Raw genomic sequence first — 20,425 nt, 5'->3', positions numbered from 1 at the left:
TCAAGTTAAATATAGTCATCGTGTGACCTAACAATCTCACTTCCAGATTGACCTAGAGAAATGAAAGCGTATGCTCATACAAAAACCTGCACATGAATGTTTGTAGTAGAGCTACTACTCATCATTGCCTCAAATGAAACAACACAAATATGTTTCCATGAGTAAATGGATAAGCTGTGCTATGTCCACACTATAAATACTACTATGCGGAAAAAGGAATGAACTATTCACACAACTTGAATGTATATCAAATGCATTATGCTGAGTGAAAGAAGTCAGTCTCAAAAATTCATATATGATGTGAATCCATCTGAATGATCATGATGGTTAGTTTTATGTGTCAACCTGACTGGGCCACAGGGTGCCCAGGTATTTGATCCAACATTGTTCTGGGTGTTTCTATGAGGATATTTTTGGATGATATTAGCATCTAAATTGGTAGACTGGGTAAAGCAAATTATCCTCCCTGAAGCAGGTGGGCCTCATCCAATCAGTGGAAGGCCTGAATAGAACAAAAAGGCTGATCCTCCCTGAGTAAGGGAGAGTTCCTCCTGCCTGTCTGCTTTCCAACTATGATAGACATTTTCCTGCCTTTGGACTCAAACTAAACATCGGCTCTTCCTGAACCTGCTGGTCTTTGGACTAGAACTACACCATTGGCAGTCCTGGGTCTCTAGCTAGCTGACTCTACAAATTTGGGGACTTGCCAGCCTCCACAATTCCATGAGTCAATTCCCTATAATAGATCTCGTTCTTTATATATGTACCTACACATATACACAAACACGTATACATATGTTCATGACTCTTATGGGATAGCATGAGGGATTTTTGTGGGAGACAGAACTGTTTGTATACCATTTGTGGTGGTGGTTACATGAATCTATACACGTGTTAAAACTCAGGGGTGCCTGGAGGCTCAGTTGGTTATGTGTCTGCCTTCGGCTTAGGTCATGATCTCAGCATCCTGGGATCCAGCCCCTATTGGGCTCCCTGCTCAGTGGGGAGTCTGCTTCTTCCTTTGCCCGTTTCTGCCTCTGCCTCTGCCCCTGCTTGTGCTCGCTCTCGTTCACTCTCTCAAATAAATAAATAAAAATCTTAAAAAAATTCATAGATCTGTACAACCCCTTACCCTGGGAAGCCAATTTTACTGAATATTACTTTAAAAATAAAAATGCATTGGGAATGCAAAGTAGGGAGAGAACAGGAAATGGGTTGAAAGCCAGGAGGAATAGAGTATCAGGCAATAACAGGAGAAGAGGCAGGTGGTTGATGCTTGGAGGGGCCAGGATAAGGTGGCAGAAGGAACCAGAAAGAACGGGGGGGGGGGGGGGAGGAGGAGAGGCAGTATTCAAGGGGGCTGTGGTTGTGGAGATGCAGACGGGGAAGAGGAGGGAAGCCAGTGAGGCAGGTCAGTGCCCAATTATGATGGGCCCTGAATGTCTGAGTGAGACATCCCTGCGCTGGTTCTTTGGGGGATTTGCAGTTGCCAAATAATTTTGAGCAGTGATTCCACACCAGAAATCCAGGAGGATGGAATTCCAGGGGATTTTAAGCTTCCCAAAAGCCTCCTAAGGGGGGAAAGAGACACCAAGAAAAGGGTTTCTTAGATATTCATTTGTAAAATTCTTAAGTTTACAAACGAGACCCTCTATAAAATATCATACCCACCAGGGAAATAACTCTGGGATTGATCTAAATCCGTGAGTCTCAAAGTATTTATGTAAACATCTGTCTCAGTCAGGGTCCCGGCAGGAAACAGATGGCACACTCCAAAGGAGAAGCTGAAGAGATTTCAGGGACAGGGCTATTTACACAGATGTGGGCTGGGTGAATGGAACCAGTGGGAGGCAGTCAAGTGCCTGGGGAGGCTGGCAGGAAGCTGTCATCACCCCGGCCTGAAGGCTGGGGAGAAGGCAGTGCTTCTAGAACCCTGCAAGTGCTGATGCAGGAGGCAGAATCATCCCCTGGGAGTGTGGCCTTGGGCGGAGGACCCTGCGCTGCCCCCCGCCCACCTCGCAGGGTAGGAGCTGGGGGCTCCAGGCTCTGGCCTCTGGCTCCTCTTGCCCTGCAGCCTCTTGCCGGTGCTCCCTGTCGCTTTAGCTCAGGGGAGCCAGAGGGCCACTGCTGGAGTCCAGAGGGGCCGTCTCCGCGCTCGGGGGTGGGAGGGGGGAGAAAGACGAAGAGTGTATCTAGGGGCAGGGTCAGGGAATAGCCATTACACTGCCATCACCGATTCGGGTTGGGGTCCCAGGGTCCTGGGACCTCAGTTTACCTCCCAGCTGCAGGGAGGAAGGAGGAAGCTGGGGTGTGGAGCGGGACGACCCAGTTAGACACCAACTGGCGCTGTTCTTGATCGAGGACTCAGATGGGCTGTTCTACCCTGATCAGAAAGTTCTTCCTCCAGGGACACTTGGCTGGCTCAGATGGTTGAGCATCTGACTCTTGATTTTGGCTCAGGTCATGATCTCAGGGATGTGAGATGGAGACCCCCCCCCCACCTCGCCCCTGCCCCACCGCCCCACCGCCCCATCAGAGGCACTGGGCTTGGAGCCTGCTTAAGATTCTGTTTCTTCCTTTCCCTCCGCACCCCCTTACTAAAAAAAAAAAAAAAAAGAAAGAAAGAAAGAAAGACATTTCCTCCTCTGTGACCTTCTTTAGCAGAGTCAGGTGCTTTCAACACAATTTCCTGGATCTATGAAAGCGCTCATTGTTTCACTAATTGCTTGTTTATCATCTGGTGTCTAGTTACACATGCCAGGCCGCACAGAGGCCCTCCGCACACACAGAGGGGACGGAGGTGGGTCAAGTTCAGGACTCCAAGTGAGGGTCCAGATTCTGCTGGGAGATTTCCAGGGAGAAGGGCTCACATTTGGAAGATGGCCCTTGAGGCATTGCCTGGGGACCCAGGCTTGCTGGCTCCTCTCGCTGCATTTGTCTCTCCTCATTCCCATCCATCAGGGATAAGGAGAGCAGCCTGCACTAATGGGATGGAGTAGCAACCACAAAGAAATAGGAGTCATGAGAAATTATGAAGAGAGAGCCCTAGGGACCGAGACGCCTCTTGCCACATCTTTCCTAATTAGCAGCAGAGGTCCTTGGGGGACCCTGGGAGACCAGCTAACAACCGTTAGCTCCACAAAAGAACATTGCCATCACTGTCACTGTCCCAGGGTTGCTCCTTTAGTCCTCATGGGATGCCTGTTTCCTTGGCAGGTTTTGATTTGGGCACAGACTTGATTGGGTGCCGCGGAGAATGCCCCAAAGCTATGCCCCCAAACTGTGCTGTGACTGATGAAACTCATAGACATTCAGAATTGGAAAAAACCTCAGAAAGCCTCTGCTCCAATTTAATTCAGTCTACTGACAGGGAACTGAGGCCGAGGTGGACTTAGTTGTCTTTATTGAGCACTTACTAAGAGCCCAGCTCTGCCGAGTACTCTGCAGGTAGGACCTGCCGTAGTGGGGACAGATGCTGTCACCACAAGGCATACCTGCAAGAGCTGATGCAGTGGGAGGGAGGAAACACCCTTAGGAGCCTGGCCCTGGGTGGAGGAACCAGCACTGCCCAATGCTCAGGGCTAGAGTGAGTACTCCAATGACAGGGACAAATCCACTCTTGCCTACTAAGACACGTGTCCCCAAATGGGCCATGTCACCGAATTTGAAGGCAGAGGCCCTGGGACAAGTGTGAAACATCACTAGACATTCCAGACTGGCTTCTCTGCAAAGCCCTGCCCAGACAGCCAGGCCTTGCTGAGTTGGGGCAATAGTGGAAGCACCTGCTCGCTGGCAGTGTGGCTGATTCCAAGACATCCCGGTGGGGTTGGAAGTTATTAATTCCCTCTCAGGTCCTCCTGCAGCTGTGTGGGATGCTGTATGATGACATTTACCTTGAATCTCTCTCTGGGTCTCTTAATACCAGTGTGATGCCTTGTCACAGAGGCCTGTCTTCATCCTTCTCTCGGATTGTCCAATTCTATCAAAGATAGGCAGCATTGCCCTCCACCATGAACTTCCTACCCACCCACCCACCCACCCACCCACTGATTCATTCCTCTGTTTGTTCCATTCCAAATATTTATTGAGTGTCTACTACATGCCAGGCACTTTGGACAAGAGATGACTTGTCTTTCTCAAACTAGCTTATCAGCAAGGCAAAGTTTCTTGTAAGGATATCAGGGTGTGTCACCAAAGCAAGGGGGAAGGTGCAAGAAGCAAGGCATTAGAACCACCTTCCATCTCTGCTTCTTTCCATATGCTGGCTTTGTTCTTCTGTTTCTCACAAATGGTGGGAGATCATATTTTGCAGATCCAGCCACCCAAAGGGAGTCTGACTTTCTCTTGGGTCAAAAGCCATATACCTGGAAAGGAAACTAACTGGTTCAAAGACTGTGTACCCACATCTGGTTCACTCAGCTATGATGAGGGGATCCAGGTCATGTTAAATAAGGTGTCCGGGGGGCCAGGGAAGCCATCCGTGGGTTGGAATGATAAAGCAGTCCCTGAAAACTGGGGGTCTCAGCCGACAGCCCATTGGGGTCCCCTCCTAGTCACTGCCTTTGAGGAGCTCCCCCAAGAAGTGAGGAGGAAGTCCATAAATGCTGTGCGGGGAGGGGATCTGGAAAGGAAACTTCTTAGAGCTCAGGACCCAAGTCAGTTTGACAGGCACACGGAAGGCTCCATGAAGTACATGCCACTGGAGCTGCATCTTGAACACAGAAATGTGTGTGTGTGTGTGTGTGTGTGCATTCGAGTGTGTGTGTGGGGGCATGGAAGTTTTGGATAGGGAGGCTCTTTAGGCAGAAGGGAAAATGTGCTGAAAATAAAGCAGCCTAGAGAGCCATGGCCCTTTGGGGAACTATAGTTTTTGGAGCTGCTGAAGCATAAAATGCAAGGCAGTGAAGATTGGGAAGGTCCAGGGAAGTCAGCAAAGACTCATGCACGAAGGACCTCGTGTGCTTATATGTCACACTCAGCAGGTTAGCTTTTCTCCTGTGAGTGATGAATAGCCAGCAAAGAATCTGGGGTAAGGGGGAAACATGATCTAATTTTCTCTTTGGGAAGCTTGCTCTATTTGGGGAACATATAGGGAACTGAAACTAGAGCTGGGAAGTCAGGAAAGGTGGGTTGGTCCTGCTCCTCCGGGAAGCAGAAGTGGAGACAGGATTACACGTGCAAGGATTTTCTAGTAAAAACACCTGTGAGTTTTGGGGGAAGCAGCTGGAGAAGCCTAGGGGAGCCATCAGACCCTGAGCAAAGGAGGGAGGGAAGGAAGGTGGATGACAGCGTCCTAGATTGTATAGTCTTAGGAAGGTTTGGAAGGTTTGGTAAAGCTACCAAGAAGTCCTCTAGTTGGCCATTGGAGGACTATGTATCTCCTCCCAGGAATAGGCCTGAGTATTTACCCATCACCTCTCCTTGGACAAGGGGTTTCCGGTAGGATTGCTACACGTGTAGGCATTGGTGGGGAGCATGGATTAGGCAACAGATTTTGGAGCATTTGAGCAGCCAAGGTCCTTGGTCAGTGACAGTCCTTGCAAGGCACATTTTCATGGCTGTCACTCAAGTATAAAACAATAATCTGAGGATATTATTTAATTAGACATAAACTAGGTCACCCGCAGTGCAGCAAAAGGATATGAAAGGACTGTTACATACCATTGTGCATGTTGTGTACTGCACAACTTTATGGGTGTGGCCCAGCCTGCCCAAAGGTGTGCAGCACCTTAAAGCAACATTATATCTCATTTCTATATCATGAGTGTCTGGCCCAGTACTTGATACATCGGAATCATTTACCCAAGGCACCAAGGCATTTACCCAAGGCATATAAACAAATAGAACTCCTGCCCTCAGGGAACTCACTGTCCAAAGAGGGTTGTTGGGTAAATACACAAAATATAAAGTGGCCAGTGCTTATTCCAACAGCAAGAGGGGTTCTGAAATTCATGCAGTGGGCTAATGGATGATGGTTGACTAGAATTATATACCCTCTCTCCTGAGCCAATTGGACAACTCCCAGGCCTTGGATCAATCCACATTTGAAAAACTAAGCCAGAAGTAGAATTCTTCAAGCAACTTCGAGGTGGCAGGCATACGCATTAATGATCCCACAAATACTCCTTAGTACCCACCATGTTCTAGGTGCTGATCTTAGGTGATTGGGGTTTAGCACTGAAAGAGATAGATAAAGCCTTGCCCTCCTGGGGGAGGGGGATAGAAGGGATAAATAAAGAACAGAAGAAAGGGGCAGCCCCAGTGGCCCAGTGGTTTAGCGCCGCCTTTAGCCCAGGGTGTGGTCCTGGAGTCCCAGGATCGAGTCCAACGTCAGGTTCCCTGCGTGGAGCCTGCTTCTCTCTCTGCCTGTGTCTCTGCCTCTCTCTCTCTCTGTCTCTCTCTGTCTCTCTCTCTCTCTCTCTCTGTCTCTCTGTGTCTGTCATGAGTGAATAAATAAAATCTTAAAAAAAAAAAGAACAGAAGAATGCAGTGCTAGCTAAATGATTGGAGGGAAGAAGGAGCAATGAAGGAGGTGAGGAATGCATATGCATGCGGGCATGTGCTGGGGGTGTATGGGGTCCGGGGGGGGGAGAAGTGTGCAGGCTTAAGTAGGGTTGTTACAGAAGCTAAGGGGATATTCGTGTCCAGATCTCAATGAGGTGAGGGACTAGATGATGCTGAAACTGATGGTAGAGAGGGAATACTTCTCTGGAGAGGGGGTAGTAAACACAGAGTGTGCAGTGAGCTTGTTTTAGGATGTGCACAGAACAGGTGTAGAGAGAGGGTCAGAGACAGAGAGGAGATGAAGGAAGGGGGAGGAGGAGGGAGAGAAGGTCAGAGGTAAAGAGATGGGAGAGGACTGGTGGTCTCGGAAGTCTTAGTCGGGACTTCGGATTTTGCTTTGACTGCTAAAGGGATGCTTTGGAAAATTTTGAACACAGAGTGACTCAAGCTGTCCCACTTTTGGAAGATCATTCTGGCTGCTGGCTTGAAATAAGACTGCAGGGAGGCAGGGCCAGCGGCGGCGAGACCCACCTCTGGCGGCATTAGAAGTTTGTATTCAGAGTGAAGACTCTGAGCCCCGCCAGATTCTGGAGTGCCTTTTGAAACACCAACACGTGATTAAATGCCATGAAGAATGGTTGGGTGGCAAATGCATTTAAAAAAGGGGGCGGATGATTTGAAAATTGGTCATTAACTTCTTGCACCTGTCCACTGTCAAGACCTGGGAGGCTGTTTGGTGACAGGAGATTTCGCATTCCCCCAGCGCGCTCGGGGTAGCTGCAAGCCGCCGGCTCCCTAGTTGATTATCACAAACTATGTTTAACCATACGGTCAAAATCTTTGTTTAATTTTGGTTCTCAAACATTCTGTTCTTGCAAAGAAACAAATGCTTGCAGGAGAAGCTGGCTTCAAAGGCGCCCGGTGAAGAAGTTGTGGGCTGCGAAGTATCGCTGTTGACACACAGCTTTTCCATTTACTTATCACCTTTCCAGCTGCTGCCGCTGGAAACCCTCTCTGCTCCCGAGTTGGAGAGTGATGTTACAGCCTTATCTGTAGAAAAACTAACCGGAGGGATGTTCTTATTCGCAGCAGCATGAAAACATCGTTAGAACTTCACCTCTCTTGGGGCACCCGGGGGGCTCAGCACTTTAGCGCCTGCCTTCGGCCCAGGGTGTGATCCCGGGGTCCTGGGGTCGAGTCCCGCATCGGGCTCCCTGCATAGAGCCTCCTTCTCCCTCTGCCTGTGTCTCTGCCTCTCTCTGTGTGTCTCTCATGAATAAATAAATAAAATCTTAAAAAAAAGAAGAAAGAAAGAACTTCACCGCTCTTGTTACCAGAAAGAAAAAGTGGAAGCGGGAAGTCCTAAGGAGCCGGAATGAAGATTCTCCCCAGGTTGGCAAAGAAGTTCAAAAGTGAGCCGTTTCACGATCGCTGACAGTTTAACACAGGGGCATCTGCCCGCGTCTCCGGTGAGGGGCTGGGGACACGTCGCCGGGAGGAAGCTCCAGCACCATGATGCTCTAGAGCTTTGGACCTGCCTCAAAGGGTCTGGCGCTCAGCAGAGGGCCTGGGGGTGAACTCAAAGGGAGTGTTGGGCTGAATAAGGCCCTGGGGTTGACATCACCTCAGTCAGTGGCCCGGATAGCTGGCATTGGAGATGCTCCGGCGGATCTTGGTCGTCCCAAGGGGAAGGAATTCCAGAGAGGCTCGAGTTTGTTGCCTACCATCCCAGCATTGGGAGCCCCCAGGGAGAGTGTTTCTAGAATGACATAGAGCTCCTCCTTGCCTCCAGTTGCCGTGTAGGGCTGGCGTGCTGTGTCTGCTGCGCAGGGTGCCGCGGGCCACCTGCAGGCCTGGCCTTTTGCTTCGTTTCAGTCCACTGATTGGCAGCCTGTCTGCTTCCATGACTTGGCCACTGGCATGCCTCCTGCTCACTCCTTTCAGTTTCATGGGTTGGCCCCTGGTCCTGTCCCTTGATCCTGGCCATCGTCACCCCTGCGCAGGTCAACTGGAACAGCCGTCCCCAGTGTAAGCATGGTCTTCCTTCATTACCCAGTGGGGATCACTCAGACCATGGTTTATACTCTGAATGGTCTACCCCAAGCATTTCAAGAACATGGCAACCGGGCAGCAGTCAGGTAGCGTCGCTCGGGGAAGCAGCTGAGTTGCGTCAGTACACCCTGTGTTTGGAAGGTGACTGGGGCGAACCATTCTCCCGATTCCCAGCAACGTGAGCAGAGGCAAGGCACTTTTCTGAGCGTCTGTCCCAATGCTTGTACATCAGAGTTGTCCTAAAAATCCCATGCGGTGGAAACTATGGAAGGGTCATCGCCCATAAATGTTTTTTTTCTGTGCCTATGATCAGAGCTTGCTAACTGGACCACCAGGCTGGTTGACTCATCCAGGTCAGCTCCCGGGCCTTGCCTTCCTGTGGGGATCTGTGCTACCTCCTCTTGTCCTCTGACCTCGTGGGCTTAACAGTAAGGGGCTTTATTTCATGCAAATAAATGAAAATCGGGGTCGTTCTGACACAGGAATGATGCCTTTTCCTTGTTCGGGGTTTTGTATGTTTTCAGGAATATGCTGGATGGGCTCTGGCCCAGGCGAGCACATGCCCCGGGACTGTCGGGCGCTGTCCAGTGACCCCATCCCAGTTCCACACCCTCATACCCGAGGAGCTATCTGTGGGAAGAGACAGATGACCAGGCTCTCTCAGAGGCATCCAGTTGCCTCCCTGTGGAGACAGTGCCAACACTCAATAGAAGGTATGCTCTGTTTATTACTCTCAGTGGCCTTATCCTTGTTCCATCTCATCAGTAGCCTCCAATACAGACCTCATAATGGTAGGTTTTGTACATTCCTTGTACATTCCTTCCACACGACTGTCAGCATATTGGGCATCTATATTCACTAATTTGAAACAGACACTATTCTTGAGTGCCTTTTTGCTATGAGCAGAAGCTCAGCGTGCAAAAAAGAAATGTAAAAATGAAGCTTTTGTAAAAGATGCTCTGTCCCCCGTTCCCCTCAAACTGGGACAGAATGGAAAAGAATAAGCCATAATGACCTGTGTAGTGTTGGTCAACCTGACCTGCAAAATCTGTCTACGTTTGCCTGGAAATGATGGCTTTCTGCGACCGTGTTTAATTCCTATGCTTTACCACTTCCTTTATGGTAGTGAAAGTGCAGAGCCCATCTCAGGGATGAGTCTTGCCTCGCAGGTACTCACGTGCAATTTTCTCTTGACATCCTTGGGAATTCCCTGCCATCTGGCTGAAAGCACGCTTTTGCCCTTTGCTGGCTAGCTACTCCTCACAGTAATGATCCCATTTTCCTGAGTGAATTTAATTACAAAACAGTAAGTAATTGCCCAAGTTGGTGATACATAAAGATAAAGGCTGGTGGCTCTCTGGGGCTTTACCCCAGACTGAGGGCTTTGTGTATGGGATTATAGGGTTATGACCCTTCTATTCTGTGATTGGTCAAAACCCCTTTTTACAAGTCTTTTTGCCTATCCCTAATCCAGTCCTGGGGGTGGGGGGTAGGAATCTGGTGATGAGGATCTGGAGCCTGGGATGGGAGTGCTCACCATAACATTCCATTTGCAGAAGGAGGAGTAGAGTGAAGATTCTCAAGGTCCATGAGAGGAGCATGGGGACAAGGTCATGTTGATTCAAGTCCTTCAGTGACCCTAGATCCCTAGGAATCACAATGACTGGGATCCAGGACTATCTCTGGTTAGCTGGATTGTTTTTTTATAACCTAGTTTTTTTTTTTAATCTATGAGCTGTATTTATTAGGTCATTATAGTCATTATATAATTTGATCATATATCTTTTACAACATACTTATATTACTATGACCATATTTATGATCTTGTTCCAGCTAACTGCCCTCCTATACATGGTGGATTTTCTGAAAAGACCAGTGTCCAACTCTTAAGGTTTTCTTTTGCATCATTGGTCAGGGGGTACCAAACACATACAGAATGTTTGCTCTGCATTTACCAGTCCCTACGTCATCCTGTCAGTGGTGAGTAATGCGGACTCTGCTTCTCCCAGTCACTGTCCACTCTGGAAGAGTACCATGGGCTCCATGAATAAGTGTTGGTTGTACAAAATTGTCCTGAGAAACCCCAGTTCTGGATAAGAGAGTGGACTAGACATTTGGCTGTGGAGAGGAGGCTTTAGTTTTGGACTAAAGAAGGAGGGAGTGGTCCAACAGCCAAGAGGAAATAAATGGAGCTGGATGGGTAGGATGGGGTGAGAGAGCTGAGAGAGTGGGTGGGTGGGCAAATCCAGAGTTTCTGTTTGTGTTTGTGAGTGTGTCTTTGCCCCTGTGGGTGTCTGGGTGGGGGGTAGTTGGGGTGGGGGCTGAAAGCAGAATGCAGAGGTAAGAGGTATAGCGAGGAATGGTAACAAGCAAAGTATGAGAATCTGGGGTGGTGTTAGCACCCTCTGGGGTGGGGGGGGTCTGTGGCCTGTTTTTTGTTTTCTCTTCCTGTAACACTGAGCCAGCTTGGCTTTGCACCCATCTGTGTCAATGAGGGAGCCATGGGAAGGTCATTAACACTCAGATGTCTGACACTGAAATATTTGGAATCCCATAGCCTGCTGGGGCGGGCAGATTTCAGGGGTTGCTTCTTCTCAGGAACCCAGCTGCTCACTCTCTCTCTCTCTCTCTTTTTTTTTTTTTCTCACTCTCTTTGTGGAAAACAGAACAAGATGAGGGCTTAGAGAAGAGAAAGAAGGATTTACTTAGATTTGAAGAGGGATTTCCTGGCTGTGAAAACATAAAGGGAAATATGATCTTCAGGATAGGATGCCTGTGAGAGGTCTGAAATCTTCCTTCCTTCCTGTAATTCTGAACAAGGGGGCAAGAGGCTCCCCTCCTTCACTGTGTTGTTTCTGGAGACAGACACAGTCCACATATTCGTCCCATGGCCATCCCAACCTCCAGTTAGATGAAGAACATTGATGCCAAGAAGAATCAGGGATCCTTTTCTTACCTTTACTGTAGATATGTTGTGTAAAACCGGTCATTGGAATATTTTATTCAATGTTGGAAATAATGATGGCTAGCTTAGAGTTACTCCTGCTGGAACTTCTGAGAAAGAAGAAAGAAAAAAGGGAAGAAAGAAAGAAAGAAAGAAAGAAAGAAAGAAAGAAAGAAAGAAGAAAGAAAGAAGAAAGAAAGAAAGAGAAAGAAAGAAAGAAAGAAAGAAAGAAAGAAAGAAAGAAAGAAAGAAAGAAAGAAAGAAAGGTACCTGGGTGGCTCAGTGGTTTAGCATCTATCTGCCTTCTGCTTAGGGTTTGATCCCAGGGTCCTGGGATCAAGTCCCATATCAGGCTCCCCACAGGGAGCCTGCTTCTCCCTTTGCCTGTGTCTCTTCCTCTCTCTGTGTGTCTCTCACAAATAAATCAACAAATAAAATCTTTAGGAAGGAGGGAAGGAAGGAAGGAAGGAAGGAAGGAAGGAAGGAAGGAAGGAAGGAAGGAAGGAAGGAAGGAAGGGGAAGAAAAGGTTCCAGCTGGATGCAGGGCAGTGGTATGCTGCCTTTTATAAAAACAGGGATAACAAAAACAGCATTTGTCAAATTGGCCAAAGTATTATGATGATATCATCCCCAAACAGTTGGTAGACAGCAGGTTGTATAGAAGGTTAAAAGCCAGGAGACTTTAGTTCAAATTCCATCTCCACTCTTCCGAGCCTCATGCTATTATCATCTGAAACACAGGAATAATCATTTCTATTTTTTCTACTTTGAAGAATTTTGCAAAGATCAAATATTATACGTGGAGATGTTCTGAAAACGATAAAGCATGGGTAATATAAGGTGTACTCTTGCTTTTCTTCGAACATTGAATACACTCCTCTAAGGCAGTATTTATGAAAAACATGAAAATTGGTTAGGAGGTGGATAAATACTTAAAGAATCTGAATTTAGCCCAAGATCCTTTTTTAACACTGAATGTGATGATGTATAGCAATATTAACAGCATTTGTGGCATTGAAAGACAGTCCAGTGCGGTAGATATAAGAACAGAGGCTTGGAGCCAGACTCCCTTGGATCACTGCCTCTCTGATATGTTCTGGCTCCGTGATTTGGGACACATAACTCTCCTGGTGTCTCGTTTCCTCATTTGTAAAATAAAGATAATAATACTAGATCCAACCTCACCGGGTTGTTGAGAGAATTCCCCGCATTTCCATACAAGTGGTTCTTGGAAAAGCTCTGGACACATAGTCATGTTAATGATCTCAAAGCATGTTAATGATCACTACCAGAAGTGATAAGATGTGAGTAGGAAATGATAAGAAATGATAAACTCTCAGGGTGTATGGGTAGCTCAGTCAGTTAAGTGTCTGACTCTTGATTTCAGATCAGGTCATGATCTCAGGGTCATGAGACTGAGCCCTGCATCAGGCTCTGCACTGGACATGGAGCCTGCTTAGGATTCTCTCTCTCCCTCTGCCCTCCATCCCCCAGCTCATTCTCTTTCTCTCTTCTCTCAAGAAAAAGAAAGAAACAAACAAACAAAGAAACAAAGAAAGAAAAGAAAGAGGAAATGATAAGCTCTCAGGGCTCCCTGCCTCAAAACACTGACCATATTAATGATTTGCTAGGTTCCCATGTGCCATTTTCTTACCTTGAACACTGCTTAAAACATGTTATGACTATGAAAATGGACTCAGTGTGTTAACCCAGAGGTGTGATGGACATATTGCTAGTTTCTTAAAGATTTTTAAATAGAAATATAATTTACATGCCATAAAATTCAACATATCATAGTATATCATCAATTTTTGGGAGGCAGATATAGCCACAAGGTTGTGCAACCATCACCACTATGTAATCCTAGAACATTTTCATCACCCCAGAAGAAAATTCAAACCCATTAGCAGTCTCTATTCTCACTCCCCCAGCTCCTACAACCACTAATCTATTTTCTGCTTCTATGGTTTTGCCTCCTTTGGACATCTCATATAAGTGGAATCATATGCTACATGCCTGTTGTATCTGGTTTCTTTTATTCAGCATGGTGCTTTCAAGGGTCATCCATGCTATAGTATATATCAGTATGTTTCCTTTCTTTTTAAAAGCTAAATGATAGTCCATTGCAAAGATATACCATATTTTGTTTTCCATTCATCATTTGATGGATATTTGGGTTGTTTCCACCTTTTGGCTATTGCGAATCATACAGCCATGAACATGCCCGTGTAAATTCTTGCGTGGACATAAGTTCTCAATCTCTTGGGCATATACTCATGAGTGGAATTGCTGAGACACCGGGTATCTCTATGTTTAACTTTTTAAGGAATATATTTTGCTTGTTCATCTGAAGTTAGCATTTGATTATTATGTTTTTCAGATCATGCACACATTTTTCAAATATTAAAAAAAGAGAGAACTCTCACTCATCACAGCTGTTCAAATCATGATCAGGACATTCTGCCAAGACTGGCCTTGGAGCATGATATCTTGATGACTCCTCCCTCATGAAGTACCTAAATTTCATGCACTAGAGTCAGGTAGAAGATGGGCTTCAAACACCAAGTGGCAAAGGTCTAGAGCTGAATTTGTAATATTTCTTTTAATGGGATTACTGGGTGATGAGCATTAAGGAGCGCACATGATGAGATGAGTACTGGGTGTTATACTACTATATGTTGGCAAATTGAATTTAAATAAAACATAAAAAGTGAATCAATCATCAATCAATCAATCTTCGTTGGGAGTGGAGTTGGAGAGAAGAGGGAAACCCCTTAACTATTCCCATATGTGTGGGAGCATGAGCTGTGGGCTGCTTCTGGTTGCACACAGCCTTTCTTGGAATAAACCATGAAGAGATCAGAATTTGGCTGATTTGGAGCACGATGCTGGATCATATGGTAAGAGTATGTTTGATTTTATAAGAAACCACCAAACTGTTTTCCAAAGTGGCTGTGCCATTTCGCCTTCCCGCCAGCTGTGAATTGAAGCTCTGGTTGCTCTGCATCCTCACCAGTATTTGATGGTGTCAGTGTTCCAGACTTTGGCCATTCTAATAGGTGTATGGTGGTATCTCACTGTGGTTTCAACAAATAAATCTCCAAACTATCAAACTCCAGGCAGGAAATGAGCAAGCAAGTTTTGTGATAGAGGAGAGGGGTGAGGAAGATCTAACTTAGTGTTTCCAAGGAAGGCTTCCTGTGGAAATGTCTTAAGGCTGAGCCTGGGGGGCGCCTGGGTGGCTCAGTCAGTTGAGTGTCCAACTTGTGATTTTGGTTCAGGTTGTGACCTCAGAGTCATGGAATTGAGCCCCATGTTGGACTCACCGCTCAGCAGGGAGTCTGCTTGAGATTTTCTCTCCCTCTCCCTCTGCACCCCCCCCAGTCTGTGCTCACTCTATCTCTCTCTAAAATAAATAAGTAAATCTTAAAAAAAAAAAAAAAAAGCTGATCCTGAAGGGTAAACAGGAGTCAGCAATATGGAGGGCATTGGCTGATTTGCTCTCAAATTTATTGCCTGCTCTTCCTCAGCTCTATTCTACCTTGCAAGGGACTGACCCCTGTGAACTACAATTCCCCATCTCCTTTTCCAAATGGTTTCTGGCTTGATTTGACAAGTGAGAGGCACTGGCAGGGGTTTGGAGGGTGGGAAAAGAGACCATCAATGTGTAGTCCTCCTTCTCTCTCAACTTTAGGGGAGTATTTCTGCAGTGACCTCTATACTTCCAGTGAATATTTCTCTCCATGGTCCCACCATCTGTTGCACAGACCCTTCCTCTATACTTTCAGCTCCTGAGCCCCATAACACCACTTCCTCCCTTTGTCTCTCCCTCTTGTCCCTGATGCAGTGACTTTCTGCAGTTTGTAAATCTCTGGGTTGCCTTGCTTTCCCCATTTGTGCTTCCTGCTCTTCTAACACCATTGTAAAACTAACTGAAGTCCCTCCATTGAAGTCCTGGGTGTGTGTGGTTTTCCATGAGTGGACCCTGATTGATATACTGGAGTTCGGTATTCGAGATCAGGGGGTTATGTTTAAGAAAGAAGGAAGGGTTTGGTCAAGGTCATAGCCTGGAATGAATCTTGGGCCTTCGGAGACCCATAAGAAGTCCAGTGTGGCTGGATCCTGGGGGGTGTGATTGTCAGAGGAGAAGAGGTTGGGAATCAAGCAGAAACAGTGCATGTCAGCTCTCCTAGGCTTTTATAGAGTCTTTGGATTTTATTCCGAGTACGATGAGGCCCTTGAAGAGCTCTAAGCATGGGTATGACCCCAACAGAGTCATCACTTCCTCTTTAGTGCTAATTACACCTGTTATTTTCATACTGCATTATGATTTATTTTCTTTTTATTTTTTAAGATTTTCTTTATTTATTTGTGAGAGACACAGGGAGAGAGAGAGAGAGGCAGAGACACAGGCAGAGGGAGAAGCAGGCTCCATGTAGGGAGCCTGACGTGGGACTCGATCTGGGTCTCCAGGATCAGGCCCTGGGCTGAAGGCAGTGCTATATCGCTGAGCCACCCAGGCTGCCCTGATTTATTTTCTTATACATGCCCACTAGACTGTGTATTTCTTCTAATTTCAACTGATGATTTTTTTTTAAGAGAGAGAGAGAGCAGGGGGAGAGGCGGAAGTAGAGAGAGAGAGAATCTTAAGCAGGCCCGATCTCACGACCCTGAGATCATAACCTGAGCTAAAATCAAGGGTCGGACACGTAACCTACCGAGCCACCCAGGTGCTGCTAGACTGCGAATTTCTTACTTAGTTTGGTTTCTCTAGCAATGAGCATAATTTCTGGCACACAGTCAGTCCTTAAACATGTGTGATGACTTCAGTTTTCATTTTCTGTCCCCTGGTATTTTCCTCTGACTTAACTCGATCTTTGGAATGGTGAAATAAATCATAGTATCAATGGTCCCTCATGGATCATGACTCCCGGTACCTATGCCTTGTGTACTTCTGTATTGCCTGCCCACACTGACTGTAGGTTTGGCCACATGACTTCTTTGGCTGATAGGACTCTGCAAATATAGAACTTGCCCTCATAAAATGTGGCTGCTATCGTGTAGAAAGTTGGGCTTTCCTGTTGGAGAAGCCACATAGAGATGAACTGAATCTCCCCAGCCAACAGTCACCAGGAACCTGAGGTGTGTACGTGAGGCCATCCAGCTTTCAGTGAGCTCCTGCATGACCATGATCACAGATGCTTGAATGACCTCCTGTGAGGCCAGCACAAAAGCTTTCCAGCTGAGTTCAGCCCAAATTGCAGAACCGTGAACAGAAAGTGATTGTTGTTCTCAGCCGTTCAATTTTGGTGGCTTGTTAAACCACAACAGGTCACTAATAAAGGTGCAAATGTAGAAAGTGGAATGAAAAATATGAGAGGAAAGGGGCACCTGGGTGGCTCAGCGGTTGAGTGTCTCTGCTTTTGGCTCAGGTTGTGATTCCAGGATCCTGGGATCGAGTCCCCCACCGGGCTCCCCACAGAGAGTCTGTTTCTCCCTCTGCCTGTGTGTCTGCCTCTCTCTGTGTGTCTCTCATGAATGAATAAATAAAATCTTTTTAAAAGAAAAAAGAGAAAGATGAGCTAAGAGCAAGTTGGGGAGTGAAGACAGTCTGGGAAGAAAGGTGTTCGGGTCTCCAGGATATTTTCTGAGAGGTAGGGCCACATGTGGGGCGTCAGGGTAGAGGATGGTATAATGGCACCCTGCCCCTCTTCTCTCACACCTCAGCCCTAACCTTGGCTGATTACTAAGGTCTACTTGGCCCCAGTGTGAATTTGAGCCTGGCTGGAAGGGCATGAAGGACCAAGAATCACCTCCCAGGCTGCTGTCTTTTTCTGAGACTAGAGCTTTCCCTGCCATGTGCTGGTGGCTAGCCCTGAGCAAGAGCCTCCCTTGGTCTTGAGTGATAAAGACACAAGCCATGGTTCCAGCACAGAGTTATAAGGCCCAAGAGTGTTATGAGACCCCAAGGAGAGGGGGGCTCAGCAATATTTGGCCAACACAGGGTGGAGATGAGGCCAGCATACAGCAGAGCAGGAAACTCCCAGCCAACTAAAGGTGTTGTTGTCAAGATGTCCTTAGTGAGGAGTTAACAGACATTAAACTCATTGCATAGGTTACCATGTCATGCATATGCTTTCTAGAACATGCTACACTGTATACAGTTCTCCTTGCAGGGTAATAGTATATTCAACAAGCATTTTAATTACCTTCTTAATGTCCCCATGAAGCCTTCATAATCTATACCTCCACGCACCCTTGAAGTTACTTGGGGTGAGCGGGCATTATCAATCAGAGTGGTTTTCAGGGCCCACGAAAAATTCATTTTTAACAGGTGTTTTTATGTTATACCTGATCCTGAGATAATGAACCCCTGACCAGATTTTCAGAATAATAATCATAATAATTAGTTATTACTCCCCCCCAACTTTTTGAGGTAAAATTCACATAACCACTATTCATAATAACCATGCAAAATTAACCATTAGTATCGGTTGAATGCAAGTGAAGGGGGGCCCAGTTCAACTCATATTAATAATTAATTTTATATGGCTATTTATTCTGGATATTTCCTATAAATGACATCAGACAATGTATGACCTTTTGTGTCTGTCTCTTTTCACTTAGCATTATAGTGTTAGATTTATTGAGGATCTTCTGTTTAGCAGCAATATTACAGTTAATCTATAACCTTTGCAACAAACTTGCAAAAGAGAAATCATCTTACCACTTTTCAGATAAAGGAACTGAGGTGCAAAGAGCTGAAGACAACTTTTCTGAGATCTACAGATACCCCTGGTAGTATTTCTGACCAGCCTGGTGAATGTCCCTACAGCACCACTCCCCACCCAATGCTGTCTACTGGTCGGATAGCTCTGCACCCGTGAAAGGGGCACGTGGAAGAGACACTAGGTGTTGCCTTTCCTGCCACAGGACTCATCCTCTATGGCACCTGTGTCCTAGAGGCTAGCCCTTACCCCTCAGATCACCTGACTGCTTTGCCCTCTGGCTTCCAGTTGGCTTTGGCCAATGGGAAGTAGAGGCAGGAGATTGGAGTGGAAGGAAAGGTTGAGCTCTATCCTTCCTGCTTCTTCTCTCTACTTTTATTTTTATCAGAATAACAACTTTAGCTTCACCGTAAGCAATAATAGCCGTGAAATTATGGGTTTGATACGAAAGCTATGTATTTTTTCCTGATCTCTATTAGAATATGGATACAGCCCTTTAAAAGAAGCTGTATCTGGGAAGAACTGCAAATCATCTTGCACCGACCAGACGATCTCTCGGGCCTTTTTCATCGCAGACAAGCTGTGATTCTAGATAAATGACTGAAACTTTGGTGCTTGTCTTAAGTCAAAAGCATCTTCGTAATTTATAGATTTAAATTGTTTTCTTTCTGCCATATCGCTGCCGTAAACAGAAATGAGGAAAATAGTTCTCTTCTTTATTCTTGTGCTGATGAAAAGCTTCTAAGTGCTACCAAATGTGGAAAAATCATTTGGGCTTTCATTGTATTGTTGTGCAAAGAACGCAGATAAATCTGGTTTTGTTGCAAGATGAAATTTTCTTTCCTCTGGTGGCCCCCACTGGGAGGGATTTTGGAGGAAGAGAGAAAAATGGAAACTTGACTAATTGTGTTCGTGGCAGGGAAGGGCCCTGGATTCCACGCAGGTTGCTGGCAGAGATATGAGGTGCAGCGTGGCAGCCCTGGGCAAATCCTGCCCCACTGGGGTTTGAGGGCAGGTGGCTCCTTTAAGAAACTGGACAAGGTAGGGAGACTCCATCAAGGGTCAGTCCATAGCTGGGATGCTACTTTCCAAGCTCTCTGAAACTTTGTACCCTTGGGCCTCTCACTATGGCTCTTCCCTTTGACTTTGGCCTCAGGACTCTCAAGAACCTAGATCTAGCCCTTTCCAGCTGCATGCAGCTCCATTCACCTTTCTTAATTAAGATCAGGCTTTTCCCACACTTTTATGCATATCGGAATCTCCTGGAGGGCTTGTGAGAACATAGGTCGCTGGGCCCTGTACTCAGTGTGTCGGAATCAGGGGTTGTAGGGCAGGGCCTGGCAACTTGCATTTCTCACAAGTCCCCAGGTGAAGCTGCTGCCACTGGCCTGGGGGCCACACTTTGGGAACCCTTGAAATAATATGCCGAGGAGCTGGCACATGGCAGCCCCTTGAGTTGAAAAGATCGATGAAGCAGGATCCTTCCTTTGAATGGCTTGCTTGGCAAATAATTCAGATTCTCCGAGGGTCAGTTGCCTCTTCTGTAAAAGGAGAATAATTATCTTTACCTCACATGACTATTGTGGAAATTAAGTGATATTGAGTCACGGACCTTTGCTATTTTAGAAGGACACGTCTCGAGACCTTTGCAAGTCCCCAATTCTGTGAATACTATTAAAACATGTAATTTTCTCCATAAAATTTAGTTAAGCATAAGTGAAAATTTTAAGTGACCCTTTTAAGCCCCTAATGATTCCCTAAATATAGGATTAAAGCAATTTATAAAGCAATTAAAATAAATTCTTGCTGGAACACTCGCTGAGCAGTTTCAGAAATTTTCTCTTGATTCCTGATAGAGTATTTGATGGCTGCAAGCAACTTTCAAATGTGCTATCTTACCCTTGAATTTGCCCAACACAAATTTCCACTTTCTCCTTATTCCTATTTTTCATCTTTGCAGTTGGCTTATACATAAGGTCTTATTCTTTCCCTACAAAGACACAGAATATCTTACCCATCACGAGTGCTATGGCATATTTGATGCTTAATAGAGGGAGCATCAACGCCGCATCAGGATACAGATGCTAGGCAGTGAGTTAGGTTTGTTCACCAGGTTAGATCTCTGCAGATACACCAACCATACCATGGGGCTACCATGTTGTCCAACTCAGAAGTTGTCATCCATGTTGTAAATCAT

At 46.3% G+C, this 20,425-nt stretch overlaps 1 long non-coding RNA gene across 2 annotated transcripts in view; it reads right to left on the bottom strand.

Annotated features, from left to right (window-relative positions):
- Positions 1-12,090: 12,090 nt before the first annotated feature.
- Positions 12,091-20,425, bottom strand: part of LOC144319750 (uncharacterized) — a 36,402-nt gene continuing 28,067 nt past the window's right edge. The window contains exon 7 of one of the 2 annotated variants that reach the window (XR_013385477.1): positions 12,091-12,230. This is a non-coding gene — a long non-coding RNA (uncharacterized LOC144319750). Of the gene's footprint in view, positions 12,231-18,252; positions 19,770-20,425 lie in introns of those variants that run through there. The other variant, XR_013385476.1, reaches the window with a different exon arrangement.

The sequence above is a fragment of the Canis aureus genome, chromosome 8, assembly GCF_053574225.1.
Source record: "Canis aureus isolate CA01 chromosome 8, VMU_Caureus_v.1.0, whole genome shotgun sequence".
In the NCBI taxonomy this organism is placed as follows: Eukaryota; Metazoa; Chordata; class Mammalia; order Carnivora; family Canidae; genus Canis; species Canis aureus.
The sequence above is the reverse complement of the archived record's forward strand: the minus strand, read 5'-3'. Positions and strand labels throughout refer to the sequence as shown.